This window comes from Cryptomeria japonica, chromosome 5 (genome assembly GCF_030272615.1).
Source record: "Cryptomeria japonica chromosome 5, Sugi_1.0, whole genome shotgun sequence".
Classification (NCBI taxonomy): Eukaryota; Viridiplantae; Streptophyta; class Pinopsida; order Cupressales; family Cupressaceae; genus Cryptomeria; species Cryptomeria japonica.
The window spans coordinates 163306247-163328028 of record NC_081409.1 but is presented as its reverse complement, the minus strand read 5'-3'; positions in this window follow the sequence as shown (position 1 = coordinate 163328028).

Here is a 21782-nt window from a genome sequence, read left to right as displayed (position 1 = left end):
TTTTGATTTCAGATAAAAATTGACACAGGAACCTTAGGGTTTGAGAACATAACAAACGGCAGACGCTTCACACTCAGCTAATAATAACAACTTAATGAGTTCGGTAAACCAGCTTAGCAAAGCGATGAGATTCGATGTAAATACCTTAGATTTTGCTTTGAAGATGGTTTGATCACCTTGATTCGCTCTGCTCTGCTTCTCAAAAACTTAGTGAATGAAAATGACTGCGAAAAACCTTTTAAGTACTCAAAAATACCTTATTGGGCTCCGTGCAAGTTAGGTAAAAGACATTAAATGCACTCGGTTCACTTAACTTTCTTTCCCTTTTTTTTGCGCTTTAGCCGAGTAACCAGATTTTCTTCATATACCGACTTGACAGGCTTCCTGAATTCACCGACTTAACAGTTTTCCTATAAAGTGCTCCAAAAGACTTTGATAGAATTTCAAACTTACTACTACATCTTACTATGCAGATTTTGAATTCAGTACATACTAAAATAGGAACTGTTTAAGATTTAACCTTGTGAGAATGCAGTCCCTTCATACCTTTACCGATTAATTTGGAGTGGGAGCACCTAACTCGGTAGGTAAGGTGCTTTCTTTATTTGACACAATTTCCTTCTTTCTCCAAATCATCTTTAATTTCTCTTTTATTTCCTCAGTGTCTTCTCTAGGTTGATCTCTACAATCTCCAGCCAAGTGTCCAACTTTGTGACAATGAAAACATGCCATACCAGGATTTCTCCATGATCTTTGGTTATTCATTCCAAACCTTATAAAGCAATTGGCACTTATATGTCCATATCTTCCACAACATTCACACCATATCCTTGTATTGTAATCCCATGGTACTACAGAATATTGTCGGTAAGGATCTGTGTGAGTTCGGTAACCTCTAGTGTTTGCTCGGTGTGCAGACCACATGTGGTTCTTTTGCTTAAACCAACACTTCTCGGTACTATGTCCATATCTATTGCAGTTTTTACAAAACCCTTTGAATTTTGCCTTCTGATAATTGTTAACAGACTTTGTCCTACATTGATTAGATGTGTGACCATATTTATTGCAATTGTAACAATAACCATTGGTCTTAGTGGTATTTGGTTGCTTACCTTTTTTGATTTGACACATGTTGGCAGTATGACCTTGATTTCCACAGTAGTAGCAAATAGGCTTCTTCCTTTTGATGTTATTCCTTTTTCCAGCTTGTTTTGATGATTCTCCTCTCTCGGTAGAGTCTTTTCCTTTGTAACCGAGTCCTCCTTCTTTTTAGGGTCGTCTTGTGTTCAGTTGCCCATCCAACATCTTTGATGCTTCATAACTCTTCTTCAGTGTTTCCTTGGATTTCTTCTCTGTTTCAAGTTCATTGCTCAACCTTGATACTTCAAGTTTCAATGCTTGATTCTCATCATCTTTCAGATTTGCTTCATGATGTGTATAACCTAGTTGATCTATCATATTTTGTTGAATACCAGTTAGCCTTTTGATTTCATCATTCTTATCAGATACTAAGACTTCAAGTTGTTGTTTCTCTCTTTGTAGATCTCTTGCTTTATCCTCGGCTATCCTTAATGCATCTAGATTTTCAGTCATCTGTGTACTGAAATGTTCATGTTCTCTTTTCATTGCTTTTAGTTATTCAGCCAATGCTTTGTTCTTTTCTTTCAACATTCCAATCATTTCTTCAGTTTCTTCAGATATACTGTTCTCAGATGATGTCTCGATTTGTTCCACTAACTCTTGAGAATCCTGCAAGTCATCAGATAATCTTCTCCTTACTTTTAGAGATTTTTACATTTGCCTTTGCATGTTTGCAATCACTTGATTTGCATTATCCAACTCTTCTTGTAGATACACAATCCTCCGAGATTGTTTATAGCCTTCCATTGATAAGATCTTTCTCTTTAGGTAGTTAAACCCTTTTCCAAGATTCAAGCTCTGATACCAATTGTTAGGCCCAATATGGAAAGCTAATGTACTGAGAGGGGAGGGGTGAATCAGTACTTCAAATCCTTTTCTCAACAATATCTTTACTGTTATGCATAAACCAAAAACTACTATAACATAACATAAAGCTAAAACAAATGAGTAACAATCATACATGATTCACTCCATAACACATATATTTTGGTTACGCAGAAACTCTTGGTTAGAGAGAAAAACTGCGGTGGGGATGGCACCCACAACTTCACTACTGCAATAATAAAGAGTGCTCGGTTAGAGCTACATATTTAGCTATTTCTGATAGCTTACCCTATTAGGAGTAACAAGATCTGTTAGATCTACCTTGCTAAAGGATTTTACAACACTATATATATGCTACACCTGGTTAGAGGATTTACAATTTATAGACTTGATTAGAGTCTTTTACCCTGTTAAAGGTTTCTCTTACAACTTCAAAATATTACAATAAGACTTTACAAATATCTGCAACTTTACATCTGAAATGCTGTAGCAGATTCTATGTGCTCAAAATAAGATTACCTTGCCTATAGCATACCTCGGTAACTCATAAAGTAACTCGGTAAACCCTTCTGTTTGCTCTGTTCCTCGACTGTTCTCTGATAACCTTCTTGGTGACCTCTGTGTCTCTGTAACAGTCATAATACTCTTTGATTTCTCATGTATCACATAAGTCTTGCTTCATACACATATGCACACACATTTCTCACATTCAAATATCTTTCTAACCCTAAATTCATGCTATATAAATAGACTTCTTATGTCGGTGATCTGATTCATTGCTTCAATCTTACAAACATGGTTTCTCAAATAAATAACCATGCAAAATATTTCATTGGTTAGATGACCTCAAAATTATACAAAATCTGTATGTGCAATTTCCAATGTGATAACGGTTCAGTGTGCCTCGATCTTGAAACACGTTTTCATATGTGTGTCCAAGTTCAATGAATCTAGTAACATGTTTCACTCGGTGTATATCAAATCGGTGTATTATCTTTACTACTCGGTAGACATAAAATAACACTCGGTAGACAGCTCGGTGTATATTGGGCTTTGTGACTATTTTCCTTCTGTAATCGAATACGCTGTTCATACCGACTAAATATTTCGGTAGTGGTAACCGGCTAGAGTATATAGAATGACTTTGTATATAAAACTAATGGCAATTTGATAAGTAGTAACACTAACAACTTAAGGTAAAGATCTACTGATCATGATGAAGAAGGAAGGTCCGAATTTTAATAGAGAGAACTACAGGATATGGGGTGACAATAAAAATTTATATCAAGAGTTTGGGAAGTCAGTATTGGGAACATGTCAATACTAAGTATGTTGCACCTACTGGGATGTTTACCGATGATCAGAATAAAGAGAAACAAGAAAATCATCAAGCATTGGAGGAAATTATCAGTTCTTTGTTTGATGTGGAGTATGTAGATGTTCATGGTCTTGAAGCTGCATATGAGGTATGAAAAAAACTTGAAGAGATTTATACCGGTGATAAACATGTTAAGATTGATAAAGAAGAGAGTCTAAGAGGAAAGTTTGATGACATGCAGATGGTTCAAGGTGAGAATATCCAACAATATGTTCAAAGGATAAAAGAGATAGTCGATGAAATTAAGAGTGCAAAAGGTAAAGTGGAAGATTCCACAATGATTAGTAAGGTACTAAGAACCTTGCTAACGGTCTACGCTATCCGAGTTGCAGCTATTTAGGAGCTAAAGTCCATTGACAAAACTAAGGTAACTCTTGACTCCATCATTGGCAAGCTTACTGCTTTTGAAATAAATGGTTATGATGGTAGTATACATAAATTTGAGTCTGCATTTAGAGCTTCTGTTTCTAACCCATCTGTGAGGAAAAGTAGAGATTCCACTCACAATTATGAATCTAGATCCAGCAAACAAGTTGACGATGAAGACAGTTTAGTTGAGCTTGAAGCATTGTTGGCCAAGTAGTTGCCTAGAGGTACAGGTAAATATAGAGGAAAATTACTTTTGAAATGTTTTGCATGCAACAAGATTGGACACATTGCCGCTAATTGTCCTAATGGTGATAACGAACACAAACGAGAGAAATTCAAGAAGTACAAGGCTAAAGGAAAAAGAGATTGTCTTATTGCTGTTGATGGTGGTATCACTGATGAGGAATCTGATGGTGATGCTAATGATGACATTGTGGTTGTAGTCATTAACGAAGAGATGTGAGACCAGAAGGCATTAGTATCCAGGATGGATAACTTTGATGATTGGATCATTGATAGTGGTTGTTCACATCAAATGATTGGTGATCGGAGCAAATTTCTTTCTCTGAAGGAATTTGATGTCGAAGTTGTAAGATCTGGTAATGACTCACCCCACATAGTTAAAGGTAAGGGAACTATTTCTCTTAATGGAAAGAGTAGTACCGATGATGTCTACTGGGTTGAAGGTTTCAAGAATAATCTTTTGAGTGTGACACAACTCAATGACAGAGGATAACCATTGGAATTTAAAAATGGTATATGCAAAATCTATGACAACAAAGGAGAACTAAAGACAACTGGAAATAAAACTAAAGGTAACTCGTTTTATCTTAATCCTAAAGTCAACAACTGTTTAATTGCAAAGATAGATGATAGTTGGCTTTTGCATAGGAGATTTTGTCATATAAACTTTGATAACATTATTAAAGTGAGTAAGTCCAAGAAAGTGAGAGGTTTACCTCAATTAGACAAACTGGTTAATGCTCTATGCAAAGAATATCAATTGGGAAAGATGACATCCTCAACTTTCAAGAGAAAATATTTTTCAGCAAAACATTTGTTAGATTTGGTTCATACAGATCTTTTTGGACCAATAAGAACTAAAAGTATTCAAGGTGACATATATTTTATGATCTTCACTGATGATTGCTCAGTTCAAGGCATTCAGGGCCTTAGCTGAGAAAGAGAGCGGTAAGAAGATAAAGTGTCTGAAGATAGATCAAGGGGGTGAATTTACTTCTAAGGAATTCACTAGGTATTGTGAAGAAAATGTTATCAAAAAAAGTCTTTCTGCATCGAGGACACCACAACAGAATGGTATCGCAGAGAGAAACAACCGGTCAGTTGTTGAAGCTGCTAGGATGTTGTTGATACAAGGAGGTGTAGAGAAAACTTTCTGGAGAGAAGCTGTCAGGACATCTATCTACACTATGAATCAGATTCTGGTAAAGAGAGGTAAGGACAAGACTCCTTATGCATATTGGTATGGTAGATCACCTGATGTTATTTATTTCAGAATATTTGGAAGCAAATGTTTTATTAAGAGAGGTGATTATATTAGCAAATTTGAGGCTAAAAGTAATGAAGGTATATTTCTTGGCTATTCCACCAAGAGTAAGGCCTATAAGTGTGTTAAAAATTGGACACAAAGAATTGTTGAGAGTGTTGATGTTCGAGTGGATGAATTTCCTGAAGTCTCAAAAGAAATGAGTTCAAAGAAAAAGGATGAAGATCCTTGCATTTTGTTTTTGGAACAAGAAATTGTGAAATCTGAAACTGGCAAAGCAAATATTGATGTATCAGTTCAACCGGAATAGATAAATTCAGAAGAAGATGATGATAATGAAGAAGATGAACCTTAAGATAATGATCATGTTATTCCAAGATATGTAAGACTGAATCACAATCATGAACAAATTATTAGGGATAAAGATGCTGGAGTACTAACCAGAAGAAGAGTCAAAGAGAATTCTTGCATGATCTCCACTATTGAACCAAGAACTGCTAAGGAAGCATTTGGTTATGATCATTGGGTTAAAGCTATGGAGGAGGAATTAGATAAAATTGAGAAGAAAAACACATGGACCTTGGTACCCGGACCGGTAAATAAAATTGTAATAGGAACTAAGTGGGTTTTTCAGGAACAAGTTGAATGAAGATGGTGTTGTAGTTCGCAACAATGCTAGGTTGATTTGCAAAGGTTATGAACAAGAAGAAGGATAAGACTATGGTGAGACTTTTGCACCAGTGGAAAGAATAGAAGGTGTCAAAACTTTACTTGCACATGCTACAAACAAGAAATTCAAGGTATATTAGATGGATGTTAAGTCAACATTTTTGAATGGGATACTTGAAGAAGAAGTATACATTGAGCAGCCAGATGGTCATGCTTTGATTGATAAGAAAGACATGGTATGTAGATTATATAAAGCTTTAAAAGCAGGCACCAAGAGCATGGTATAAAAGGCTTCATACACATCTGAAGAAGATTGGCTTTCTAAGAACCAGTGATGATAGTAACATATATCTCAAATATGAAGGAGATCAAATACTAGTCAGCGAACTATTTGTTGATGATATCATATTTGGAGGTAATGATGACATGAGAAACAGTTTTGTAGATGAAATGAAAAATGGGTTTGAAATGTCTTTAGTGGGAGAAATAAATTTTTTAATATGCTTGCAAATACATCAAATGAAGAATGGTATTTTTGTCACACAGTCTAAGTATGTGAAAGAGGTTTTGAAGACATATGGCATGAGTGACTGTAAACCAGTTGGAACACCTATGTTTATAGGTTGTAAGTTGTCTAAGGAAGATGAGTCAAAATCTGTTGATGAGAAGGAATGCAGGTCAATGATTGGAATTTGAATTATGTTGTTCACAGCAAACCAGACATAGCTCATGCAGTTGGCATAGTTGCTCGATTCCAGAAGAATCCTAAGGAAACATATCCGATAGCAACCAAAAGAATTTTTAGATATTTGAAAGGTAATGTTGATTATGGGTTATGGTATCCATATGGAGGAAATTTTGATGTGAAGGTGTACACAGATGCTGATTGGGCAGGAAATGTTTATGACTGGAAAAGCACAACTGGTGGAGCATTTTTTCTTGGAGGAAGACTTGTTTAATGGAGTAGTAAGATGCTTCACAATCTACTACTAAAGCTTAGTATGTTACAACTTACATGAATTGCACACAGGCTATATGGATGAGGCACATTTTGGAAGGTTTTAAGATGAAGATTTCAGAACCTATATAAATTTTATGTGATAATACAAGTGCCATAAATGTCTCCAAGAACCCTGTTTTGCACGCATGAACCAAGCATATTGAATTGAAGTATCATTTCTTGAGGGAAAAAGTTTAGAGTAAAGATGTGATCTTAGAGCATGTTTCTACCAAGGAGGAGCTTGTAGATATTTTTACTAAACCTCTTCCTAAGACTACTTTTGAGTATCTTAGAGGTCAGTTAGGGGTTGTCCCTCTTCATGAAGTTAGTTAAGTATGATGTAGATTACATTAGTCGTGGAGCTACTTGCAGAATTTTATAGAAGGATTGGTGTAGAAGTGGATTTATTCCATAGGGGGAGAATCAAGTTGCAGAATGTTGATGATGCACACTGAAATTTAACATTACATGTTTTACTTTCAATTTGGCATTGCTGTTAAATGGGGAAAAGAATTATGTGATTATGGGAAGGAGAACCAGTGAGAAGCTAAAGACAGTGAGAACATGTGAATACTTGGTAATGTAAACCAGGATTCGTATTCACAATCACGCAATAATCAATGGTATTGATATTTGTATTGCCATCAATGCCAAAAGGGGATATTGTTGGCATTTGTATAAGGATTACATTAATGATATGTTATGTTGTCATTGATGTCAATACATCAGTAATGATATTGCTGATATTGTTGTAATATTGTTATTGTAACCGATAGGAAGAATTTGTGGCATGAACTAGTAACTAGTGTAAACCTTATCTATTGTTGTAACCAGTGAACCCTACCTATTATTTTTGATAAACCCGAACCGATTAAGTTTGGTGAATTGGTTATATTGGTTTATGATCTGATGATAAGCGGTAATGATGATGACACACATGATTATTGTATGAAGACAATTCCAAGAGATTTTGGCGAGTTGTTGTAATAGTTTTTGTCTAGGGAATGAGAAAATGTATTGCATCTAATGCAAAGCATGTGATCAGTTACTAAGTTCAATGAAGCGGTGATCAAGGAGCGATCAAGGTTTTCTTGATTGATGTAAAGAGATTGCTATGTAATCCAATGGTCATACTTGAACCAAATTTATTTGTAATCGTGATGAGAATTAGGTTTTTGTTGTGTTACCAACCTGATTGATTTGTTTATAAAGTCAATGAAGTTATTTAGTTTTAGTGAGTTGTAAAAGAGATAGACACAGTTCAGTGTGTGGTTGTCGAACTAGATGATGTATCTGGAGTTTGAGTAAAGGCAGATAGGAGCATGAAATGGATCTGATCAAGCACGTGTAGTACTATTTAGATAGATCTACAAACTCGTGTTGTTTTCTAACAATTACAACAGAATTAAAATCCCCTAACTAGGTAAGCTCTAACAAGCTTGGTGCTATTGAAATCCTCTAACAAGGTGGTCCATTAGATTGGATTTTCAAATCCGCTACCGAGGTTACTCCTTATAGGGTATTTCTTCTAGCAAGGCATTTGTATTCAATCGCTTAACTGAGTGATTCCTCACAGGATTAGTTCTTAACATGACTTTTTGTAAAGCTTTAATAGGCTAGGCTCCTAACAGGACAAAGTTCAGAAGAGTTCAGATAGTTATCTTGTGAGTCTCATCTCATCGTGGTTTTTACCTATTTGGGTTTCCACGGCAAAAAATATTTGTGTCAAGTGGTGAATTTTTTTGTGGTTATGTTTTCATGGTTGATTTACTTAACTACTTAACTATTTTGATAAGTCATGATAACTGGAAGCATTAAGAAATGAAGAAGTTGTTTACTGTTAATTTGTTGTAACACTCAACAGATTTATCTTATGAGTTTTTATCTTGATAGAGTTGTTATTTCTAAGTTTACTTTAAGAGATTGATTGGTGAAGTTTATATAAGTGTTTCTATCTACTGATTAACCCCCCCCTTCTTAGTAATTGAATGGATACTTATTCTTTCATCATACCATCAAAGACATGTTAAATATATTTTGTATAGGTTTCAAGGATCTATAATTTATATACATATATATTACACCGAGAAGTATTTAGATGTAAAAATTTATTTTGCAATGGGTGATATTTGATTGTAAAGAGTGCATGTAATAAGAGTTTATCTACATACTTTAATATATTGATATGTGGTGAATTAAAAATGTTGTGATATAGTATACAGGTGAAAATTTATATGTATTGACGCTTTAGAAAAGAAAGAATAAAACATACATATTGGTTTAGATGTGGCAGTTTCATTAACAAAACTACAAGTTATTATTAGAAGAACTCACAATTGTATATTGAAGATTGTGTTGACTAGAAGCATGAATAGTGATGTAGGAGCACTTGAGATATAACTAGGCTTCATACAACATAATCCAAGACTATGATAAAGTTCTCAAATATAATATGATGTACTAAAATTAGTCAGAAGTCAAGTTATGTGTATATGTGCTATTCTATGTGATGAGTTGATAGTGGTGACTATACTCAAAGTATGCTTATATTGATAGTGTTAAGGCTATATTATCAAATCATAGTGTGTAGTAATAACTACATGTAAAATATGATTATACATGTTGATACATTATTCGTGGTGATATGTATATAGTATGTTGATGTTATATTATGGTCAAATTATAATTATGACTCTTGATGTTCCTTGAGCCAGTTGGGTAGTTAGATAGTTAGTATTCCCAGGAGAACATGTATATGTACCATCTTATGTCAAGGTTAAAAGTTTGAAAATTTATGTGCAAATAGTGAAATAAACATAATTGGTGCGAAAAATTAGAGTTATTATATAAGAATTCTCTATCTTAAAAATTTCTTAATGGATTTGTTGCATTGAATTCTTATTCTAGATTAAAATTTAGTAGTAAAATAAAGGTGTTGACCCTATACAAACCCAGGCTAAATAGGCCGTTAACAAGAAGTCACAAACTACTACTAGCATAATAAAGGCCAAAACAAACCTTCAACAACACACTAGGCCTTGTTGTACTCAATCCTTGTTTAGCTTGAGTAACATAACACTACAATTTTTTTGGCAGTGCATTTTTTATTGATAGGGTTTTCATTATAAATCTATGATTCATGTGTGATTTTGTGGATTCATACTAGTCCATTCACTTCTATACACATTGTTAGATAGATTTTTCAAGAAATGTTAATTTTTTAATAATTTGTCCTATGCTTCTTTCTTAATCTATTGGTCACCTATATAGGGATCAAAATCCCTGACAAAAATTATATTAACCCTAATTCTTTGGTTTTTGAATATCAATAAAATTATATTTTTTACGTTTAGTGAATGAAAACCTTACCATATATGCAGATAAACTTCAAAATGGAGCCCTTTGGGCCTCATTACAAATGCAAACAATTAGAAATTAGATTTACTCTAGATCTTGGTTTTAAAATTGACATGTTAGTTTTATTAAAATGATTTATTGACATAAAGAATTTGTATAACCTCTTACACCGAATCACTCTATTTTGAATCAAACAAGTCATTTTTTTGTTGGGTTGCATAAACTTGTATCTTATTTGAACATGGTATAGTTATATTTTGGTTTTGAAATTTACTATATGCACATTCATTTTAGATAGTTTATATGATTTAAATTTGATGTCTTTGATTCTTCAATTTATTTTTACTAGGCTTTATATAGGATAACATATCCCCTTGGGAGATGTTAATATTCATCAAAAGTTAGTTTGAATATTGCTAGTCCATATAGTATAGATTATATAGGCAACCTTGATAAACTAGATTGTAAGAACATACAAATAAAGAGATCAATTTTACATTGTAGATGTATAGATCTATGAATTAGAGAAAGACCCAAAGGTGTTAAATCAATCCCTTACATTATAAAATGATATCAAAACTTATAGATTAGCATATTCTAAATATAATATTTAATTATCTATAATGTTTATATCAGATATAATATTTAGGAAACTACTGATCCCTTCTATCAAGTAGATATTCCATATTCAAATTTCATATATTTTTACTAGTACCATTGAATTTTTCAATACCCATACAAGAATTGGAAGCTATGGTTTTCAACCCTTTCCATAAAGCTGAAAAACCATATAGTACACAATCTCCAAATATATAAAAAAAGTAGTCTATATATAGATATAGACCATTATCTTTAAAATAAAATATTGATTTCAAAAAGGTGAAAATAATACAATAAAATCTCTTACAATTATACATAATTCTAAAATTTAATTTTCTATCCAAGGATTAATAGAAATTGATTATATGATTTCATAGAACCAATTAACCATTTAAGCACATGATCTAAAGGGAGAATTTAATTCCAAAAAATCGACACTACAAAGAGGAAAATTATGTTTTTAATTTCAAATAAGAAATATTATACCCAACACACTAATGCCATTCAAATTTTAATGAAACTTCAACAATACTACGTACCTATAAAATAAACTTATAAAACTACTATATCATACTTCCAATTGATATAGAAAGTGAGAGAAATACAAAAAAATATTTTCCCAAAGTAGTCTACCATCAACTTAAGGTAAAAGAAAAAAATTACACATATCAATGAAGAGGCTCTTCTAATAATAGTAAATTAACCTCCCAATGAGACACGTATATCAACATCTAAAATGCTGAGTATCAAAGTCAAACTTAGTAGAAATTAATGTAATATTCTAAAACTAAAGGAAATTGAATAAATAATTATATCTCATTACATGAATATTCCAAAATATACTAAACATCCAATATAATCCTAAAATTTTTCATTAGAATAATCTTCATAGTTCAACATTCCATCATAAGAAGATGATGGGAAATGTAACCATGTATATACTATTCCAACAAGTTCTTATAATTGACATCCAAATATCATTATTCATTTACATGAGAAGAAAAGAAACCAAGAAACAATACATGTAGAAACCAAGAAGAAAAACCAATCATATTATTCACCACTAAGTGAACCAAGAGTGGGGTATGAGATTATTTCTTGAATAAATCACGATCTTGTTAGTAGGTCCATGTTGAACTCACGTTCAACTTTAGGTGTATGGCCATTATTATTTCACATGAAACATGCTCAAATAAAATATTGGATAATACTCAAATAATATTTCCCACCTTTTAAATAATGTGGGATGGTCAAAAGTAATGTATTTTGGCATTTTCTATAGTTTGTGAATTATAGGGAATACAATAGTTAAGAATTAAAGGATAGTCTAGACTAAGATGTTGTGGAATTTATAACTAATTATTTCTATCATTTGTATTTGTATTTATCATTATTTTTTATTTAGAAATGCTAAGATTGCCTATCCAAATGTTCTAATTAATTAAAGTGGGATAGGCCTGAAACTTTACATAACTAAAGAGAAACTATCTAGGGCACATGAGGAGTGCACACCTAGCCAAAAAACTACAACTAGGACTAAAAAATGTTGCAGACAACAAAAATAAAACTACACAGAGAGACAATAAAAAAACCTTACAACCAACCACCCATCACAAACAAAAAAAATGGTCTCCTGAGTGGGGGTATTATGATATTTCCATTCATGGCATAAAACTTTAACTTTATCAAAAAATGATATCTTTTTGTTAGAATCTTTCCTTAAGGAAAAAGCCACAAAATATAGAGTAGCCTTGACAGTAGAGGCGAGGGCGTCTGACACTATAGAAGGAGACTCCGAATGTCTCTTCCTCTTTTCCTTCCCTCATTCAATCTCCTCCTGGATTTCATGTAGCAAGGTATAATTCTTCATCGCCATTTCCTTGCTCAGAGTAGTCATCTCATCAACTTTTATTGTCAAGGCCTCATGATTTTCCTTTACCTCAACCATGTCTTTCCTCTCATCCCTTTGATTAATATTTTCATTGAGTTACATAAGATTCTCCTCCATGATCTTCTAATTCTCCTTCCGTGTCATTGGTAGCCTTCCAAACCCCCTCAAAAATTTCTTCCAATGCCCAACTATCACCATAAGCCTTTGCCTTTGCCACTGGTTCCAACCTATTGATATTCTTATTGGACACATTTAGTTGGGAGAGGAGACAATGAATGAATACATTTTGTTTTTCAATAGCCTCATCTAGCCCATCAAATTTATATGCCAGAGTAAGGGAATCCAACATGAGTGTAAAAAGCATCATAAATTGGGGAAGGGGAGCCTAATATGGGGGGGGTGGTGGGAAAGGTCGTTGATGTCATAACTTGCACCATTTAATTTCTTTTTAATATCAAACTAAGTGTGTCTTAAATCTATTTGTGATAAGAACTTGGTTTAAAGTTGGGGGTTTTTGCACTATAAAACAATGACTTGGGTTCTATCATGCTCCATCAGGAGCTCTCAAGATCTCTTTTCTATGACTAAATTTGAAGTCTAAAGATATTCCGAAAGTCTAATTTAAAGAAGCTAAAACTAACCTAAGGAAGATTCTGACTCTTGTATTATGAGTTGAACAGGACACGATCAAGACCCATTCATGGAATTATTTACTTTAAACTAAAATAAACTTTAATTTCCTATTAATTGAAATCCTAAGTTATATGCTAAAAAGTAAATCTATTTTATAATTGCATGAAACATAATCTAGTTTAATCTTGTAGAATTCAAAACCTATTCTATCAAACATTGAAACAACTAAATTCTATGAGTCACCTTGATAAAATCTTTGTTCCAGTTTCAATTCCAAATTCCATCATCTACATCAGTTACTATGAAAGAAAAATACATGACTAAATGAAATTAAGCAAAAATACAAAACTAAGAGTTTTAACAGTACATCCTTTCACTAAGGCATCTTAGCATGAAAATGAATAACTATAACTTATTTTGCAATTAATTTCATTTGCTCAAACTCATCACAATTGATCAAAACAAAATGTAATGACATCAATGCACATAACACAAATGAAATTTAAACAAAGATCACCTCTCTTTGGTCGAGCGAGCCCTTCTCTTCCTTTGGTGGGATCCGTAGCATGACTATTCTTGGATCAACTTCAAATATTAATTGAAATAAACTTCCAAAAGGAAGTAGAACAAGTTTTTAGATTAAAAAATATGAGACTCTAAACTATTGGCTAAGTTATAGACTATCTGACTGACTAGCTATCTTTCGCAAGAAAGTAATGGGATATTTATGGATATCCTTGTTTTGATTGAAATACAAAGTTACCTACTTAAAAATGAGTAACAACTAAAAATCAAATTGAAGAAGACTTAACAATAAATTAATAACTTCATATTGAAGTTAAAGTTCATGGAAATAGCCGACGAAAACAGACGTAGAGGAGATCAAGAAAATCTCTCCAGTTGGAATGATCATGAGTGTTCTTCATTTGCATGGTGGTTGAATTGGATTTCAAAACTCTTTGTTAGCTTGTTAGATTCAAACATATTAAAAAATGCATTCATAAAAATAGTTCAGAACACAAAGGCAATCATTCTGAACATTTGATCATTCATCTATATTAATAAGAAAAAGTGAAACATTTAATCACAAGATACTACTTCTAATATACTTCCTAATTAGCAGAATGTAGTAGTAGAAAAAAAGTAAATATGTATGCATTATGTCTGATACCAGGCATAGTATTTCACAAAATATTTAAATTTTTAAGTTGAAAGTAGAATTAAAAGTAACATCATTAATGCTCATCAGGAGGGGTGAGTAGGGCCTTCTCTGTAGAACCAACCATAGACCAATCTCAACCTGTGAACGAAGAATCATCAGAATCCTCAGATTCCTCTTCCTCCCCAGAGTCCACCAAATCAACTTCCTTGGAAGGGGGACTAAGGGAATTTGTTTATTTGTCCCCACAAAGAGGGTTGAACTAGGTGGGAACAAGTTTAGTCTTACACAAGAAGGCCACAATAGGATCAATCTTAGTAATGGGGGTTCCCAAAAGCTCCACAACCAGGTTAGTATCAAACATGTAGGCAAAGGAAATCAATGGGGTCCCACTAGATGGGGTCAAAGCCAAATTAAATTTCTAAAGAAATAAAACTAAGCCTTGGTGAAGAGGGAAAGTATTCTTGGTTTTAGCCAAAATAGTCAACTGGGATAAAGAGAAATGAACCCCGAATGGGAAACTCATTTTAAAACCATACTTGAGATGGTTCAACATAGGAAAGAGTTGGGTGTGAAAGCATGGAACCTCCCATCTAGCATGAAATACTTCATGAACATAAGCATCACATCTTTCTAAACCCTAGGTAGGTCTTCTCTATTGTAACCACTTTGAAGCCTTGAGACACCTTCGCCTAGTTTATAAAACCTCTTGAAATCATCCTTATAGATCCCCTTTAGATTTTTGGGGAAATTCACTCCGTCCAGTGATAAAATAGTAACAATGGTGATGGTCTCCGTAGATATCATAAAAAACATTCCTAATTCTAACTTAAATTTTCTCCCAAGAATAAGAAAATTGTTTAGAAAGGGCTAGGTCATAACCTTGCATCCTTTCCACATTTCCTAAGGTTTCTCTTCACCACCTTCAACCACACCTTTGCTTTATCTTGAAATTATCATAGTTGTTTGGATCCATCTAAATGAGGTCTCCACTTATAGCTAATGTAGTGAAACCAAAGTCAAAAACCAAAGAATGGATTCAAAAACCAAGAGTAAGAAAGGGACAACATAGGTCAGAATAGATGTTTAGAAATATTAAGGTATTTTTTTGGGATTTGAAAATATCTTCTATGAAAATTTGTACAACCATACAACATGATCTTAGGACACTCTAAACATGTTTAAAAAATTGGCCAATTTCAATACAAGGAAAAGACCCAAAATGATAATTGAAATTCCCTCCCATTCTCTAGTAATAAAAAAAATTACTATAGATATTTAATACTTTTCCAATTTTCCTAAAATTTGGAAATGTAGTTGTTGTATTAGAGGAAATAGAAGTGCTCTAGCTCCATCTTGGTGTGCATGAGGTGGGTGGGAATTGCCTATACGAATGTTGAAATGGATGTTTAGAAACATTAAGGTACTCGAGAATATCATCTACAAAAAATTATACAACCATACAACATGATCCTAGGACTCTCTAAACATATTTAAAAAAAATGTCAATTTCAATACAATGAATAGACCCAACATACTAACTAAAATTCCCTCCCAATATTTGGTTATAAAAAAAATTACCATAAAGTTTTAATTCTTTGTCAATGTTCCTATAATTTATTTAGGAAACATAGTGGTTTTGTTAGAGGATAAGGAAGTTCCCTAGCTTGCATATTGGTGTGCATGAGGTGGTTGATAATAGTAGGGAAACATAGTTTTTGATAAGGATAAACAGGTTTTACAAGGACCCAAAACCTAAAGTTTTACAAGAGCCGGCCAATAGCCAAACCGGAAAGAAACAACAACTAAAGTAGGAAAACATAGTTGAAGACCCCTTATTTATCTAATTAGGGTAACTTTAACATGTTATGTATAGAATATAGTGTTAAAAAAATGTATTTGAAAAACTAATAAAAAGTGTTTATCCTATAATCATAGTCAGTATGTCCGTTTGACTCTTTGATTGTTACACTAAAACATTTCAAGATCTGGTATGATGTGATGGATCCTATAGCTTGCATTGAGCCTATCCATAAGTTGGCCATCAATTTCTTGGAACTATAATTTTCCCACATGTATGAGATCAACTATAGTTTGAACCATAGTTCATTGTATGAGATAAAAACAAAATTTTGGTAATTTATCCCACTTGCATGGGAAGAATTGTAGTTAAAGATCTTGACTTTCTCCCTTTGTTACTAGGCCTATGATGTACTTGTTTCCTTTTTTTAATGAAAATTGATCTATCTCCACTTGTAGTAGTTTTCCAAAAAAGTTTTTTATTCTCTTATAATTAAACGAGGAACTATCATCCTTTATCAAGAATTATTAGTCAACCATTAAATAAACAATAATAGAAAGTAATTGTTAACACACATTCAAGTTACACTCTCTAACACAGTTACATAATATATCACATGAACTAACAAACAATCATCAAATTAAGAATTGAAATAGTGACGTTGACTAGGTACCATAGTAATTGGCATCCATTCCCACTGGCATATCTCTTAATTTTATTATTAATTTTGTCTCAAGGCTTGATTGAGTTTTTTTTCTTCAATTTTAGTCCTCGTACAACTATAACACATTTGTGATGGTTTGTAGTACCCCTACTTGTTTGAACTCATTAGACTCACATTTTATTATTGGTTGTTTTCAGTGGATACATTACCATGATATATTATTCAGATTTTTATGACATTATGCTTTATTTGGAGATGAGATGTATAATTTATTTGCAGTATTTCAGTATTTGTGATTTATGGCATTTTATGGATTATTGCTATGTACTGACATTTTACTTTATCTATGCAATGTGGAATTATATGTTGTGTGTTTGCGAGTGTATTGGATGCAAGGGGATGATTTTCCTTCACTCATTTTGGTGAGACAGGGAATGTCGTGATTCTCCTTCATCGGTGTGTATGCCGTGTTTTCTATATTGTATATATATGCATGTGTGGTTCGGTGATGCAGGATATTGCAGGTACAAGTACCGGGTAGGTACGGGGTATCGTTTCCACCTGGCTTCATAGGTTTGAGCGTGCCTTATATTTTCCGATGGAAGTGGAGGAGATAGTAGTTGACCCTATTTTACTCAATTACACTCATATGAGTGTCGTTAGTTGGTTGTCTTGTCAGTTAGTTCGGTCTTCATATTTTGTCATTTTATCTTTTATGGGTAATTGCTTGAGATTTGTTTAATTTGAGTGTTTTAGTGGATTTAATTAATTAATTAATTAAGTTTATGAAATTATCTCATTATTGATATTTTGAAAACCCTTTCATCAGGTACACACGGAGACAATCTGCAACACACAGTTTGGCTGAAAAGATGAGAGATTCGGCCACCTCAGTCAGAAATAAATGAAGAAATCAGCAGATAAAGCAACCCTACAGATTCCTTTCATGGCAAGATCGATCATTGTAATCACACTTTACAGGCACATCCAATTTTCAAACACAGCAGCGTAAAGTGTATTACAGTTAGTTGCAGCGGTTAAAAAAAGGAAGGTCTTTTAAATCAGGCAGAGTTTAACAATGGGCAAAGTGAACCAGTTTTTCTTCGCCATCGGCTCTCTTTGCCTTCCCTTGTGCGGGGGTTTAATGCCGGGCAATGGATGACTCTTCCGGAGGCACTGCAAAAACCAAAACTGATACCCCATTTAAAATGAAATCCTTCAAAGATGCAGTCACTTCGTCTTCTCCCGTTGTCGTCGAAGGTGCGAGGTTTGTCACAAACCCTAATGGTAGCCCCTGTGGAGAAGGTAAGGACCCTCACTTGATCGGGGAGTCTATCTCTATATCTCCTAATGAATTAATGTGTAAAGAAATCAATTTGGAAAAGGATAGACTTAGGGACACTGCAATTTTCTTTGCCACTATGGATTTGGATAAATGCCCTGCTCGTAAATTCATTGATGATTGGATTAGGAATGTGTGAAGTACTAAATTAGGGTATTTGGTTTTGTTTTGTAGACTCATTCAAAAAGGATTATTTGTTATTTTTTTTAAAGATCATAAAATGCAGAAAGAAGTGCTTAGTAAACAATACTGGTCTGTCAGGAAATGCACATTTCATGCGCTAGAATGGACACCGGAGGCGGTTAATAAATAAATTCTTGCACTCTCGTGCCCTAGATGGGTTTTAATTTGAGAAGTGCCTCCGCTATTATGAAAATTCTTACCCCAAATTTTGGAACCGATAGGCAAAACTATTCGGATGGACAACTCATCCTCGCTTATACCTCATTTAGATGCTAGGGTTTTGTTATCACTTAATTCTGGGCGTGACTTCCCCAAAATGATTAATATTAATCTTGAAACTGGAATTGTTGTTTGCCCTATTGAAATCCTCGGTGGGGTGAACGCGTGCTTCCTCTACAGGAAAGAAGGGCATATCCACAGGAATTGCCCGATTATTAATCAATCTAAGGGCTTGGATAGACCTCGTAGTCAATCCGATAAACCACCACCTGTTGATGAAATGATCCCGAACATGGATAAACTTAACGACACTAGCAATAAAATCAAGAACTTGTTAAAAGGGGAAAATTATAAAACCTTGGAGGGGGGGAAAAGTCTCGACTCTGAGAGATCTGGTGTTCCCCCCACTTCCCATTCTGCAATCTCAATTGCTCTTAAACAAATGACTGAAAATCCGCAGGAGGAATTTCAGAGTGTAGGGAAAAACCCGAAGAAGAGAAGGAGGAAAAATGCTCAGCAACTAGCATTGGAAAAAATTAGGGCAAATGGTCCTAGTAATTTAACTAATAAGACTAATCTGGATTGCATGTTAACATCTCCTATGGAGGATGATGGTCTTGAGGTCCCCCTGGAGATGAAATTCTCTAACCTAGTCCCTAATGGTGGTAATCCTGGTGCTCTTAACCCTAAGGATAGAGTCAAAGTGAGTAGTGTGTTGAGCTTGGGAGGGAGCTAGGTTGGGTTAGTGAATGCTACTTCTCACAAAATCTCGGTAGACATTGATGTCTCATTTGAGGAGACTCTAACAAAGGATCCTCCTTTCACTACCGAGGCTGAACTCCCCTCTCAAACTGAACTCACTCCTGACTCGAGTTCTGTCATCCCCCCTAAGAAGTTTGTAGAACTTGAAGAGTCCTGTGTTATTGAGGTCATTGTTGCTGACCCTAAGGCTGGTAGTTCCAATCCAATACCTAGTGTTGGTGCTACTCTAGACCGTTCAGATAGTTTGATGGCTTTGGCATCCTGTGCGGAGACCCCGGAGCCCCCCAATCAGGGGATCGCTAGGAAAGAGTCTGAGCTAGATGAAGAAGACCAGGGAGAGGAATGTCTAGGAGAAGAAGGAGATTGGACTTCGGATACTAAAAATCCTGAGGCAATCCCTAGAAGAAGAAGGGGTAGGCCTCTAGGATCCAAAAACAAGGGCACCATTAACAAAAAGAATAATGAGGAGAAGAAAGACCTCTCGAGATGCTTTAACAAGTTTAAAGCATCCAAAGAATAAATCAATAATTTGAACCTATATGAAGTGCATCTCTTGGAATATCAGGGGTTTGGAATCTCCAGATTGGAAGCAAATGATTAGAAGGTTTGTTAACCAACATAAGAATTCAGACTTTATTATGCTTCAAGAACTCAAGGCTGTAAAATTTACCCTGGAAGTCACCCTAGAATTCATATGGAAAGATTCTATTAAAATCTCCTCAAACCATGATAGAGGTAGAGGAGGTGTTGGGATTCTTATCAACCCCAGATGGAAAGAGTGTATTGTAAGCCAAGGATGCTCACCTTGTAATCGAGCAGTATGGGTATCGCTAGATGATAATGGATCTAGATTTGGAATTTGCTCCATTTATGCCCCTAACGATTACAGGGATAGAACTGCACTATGGGACTGGATTGTCACATTGCTAGACATCCCCTGGTTAGTGGGAGGTGATTTTAACATGATTGAAAATCGGGAGGACAAGTATGGAGGTATACCATCGGAATGGAAAGGGATGGAGAAAATTCACTGGGAAAGATTGAAGAACCGAAAGAGACTGTTTGACCCTCTTTTCTGCAAAAAGAAAGATGTCTCTGATATTTGGTACACATGGTGCAATTTCCAGAGTGGGAAACATAGGATCTTTTGTAGGTTGGATAGGTTCTATGCTAATAAGGACCATTTCACCTTCAACCTAGGTGATAATGGAAGTCGTGTATCAGTTCTTCCGACCACTCTTTCAGACCACCATCCTATCATATGTCAAGTTAGACTCAGGGACTACCCAGAGAAGCAGGGGACCCCAAAGGATAAATTCCTTCTGAATTCTAGCCTTCTCTTAGATACAAATGTGTTGAGTGCGGTCAAGATTGTCAGAATGTTTAACAGAAGGAATAGATTATTGAACTCTTGTGTGGAAAGATGGAACCAGAATGTGGATAGCTGGCAAGTGCTGCTCCAAACCATAGGACAAAAGAAAGCAAGGGATTTTAGATGGAAAGAAAAAACTCTAGCTGAAAATTTCCACTTGTGTGAAGCTAAGATTCAAGACAACCCAAGCAGTATTGAACTTACCCATGAAGTAGCCTTGGCTAGGGATAGACTTAGAAAACATTAGCAGGCTAAGACTAGAGGGGCCATAATCAGGGCTCGAGCACATTGGATGCAAGTTGGAGACAAAGGATCCAAATTTTTCTTTAATATGCTAAAACAGAAATAGTGTAGAGAGCAGATTGGTAGGATTTGGGTAGAAAATAGAGAAGTTAAAGAATTGGAGGATATCAAAGAGGTGTTCTTCCACTTCTATAAAAGTCTCTTCACATTTGAAGAATCTGCTACCTCCCGGGAAGCAAGAGAAAAGTGCAGAAAGATTATTCCTCCTAAAATCTCAGAGGCAGATGCTCAGACATTAAGAGGACCTATCACTCTACAAGAGGTAAAGAATACAATCAAGACCCTGAATAATGACAAAGCTCTAGGCCCGGATGGGCTGACGATAGAATTCTACAAAGCCAATGAGGATTGGGTGAGTCATGACCTACATGAACTCTACACTGAAGTTTTTAACACTGGCTCTCTAGGAGAAAGAATTAACAGTGGGATTATCAAATTACTTCCCAAAGATGGGGACAAATCCCTGATCAAAAACTGGAGACCGATAACACTTCTTAATGTGTCCTACATTTGGCCAAAGCTCTAGCGATCAGACTGGAAAACATTCTCCCCAAATTCATCTGTTCTACACAAATAGGCTTCATCAAAGGAAGATATATACTGGAAAA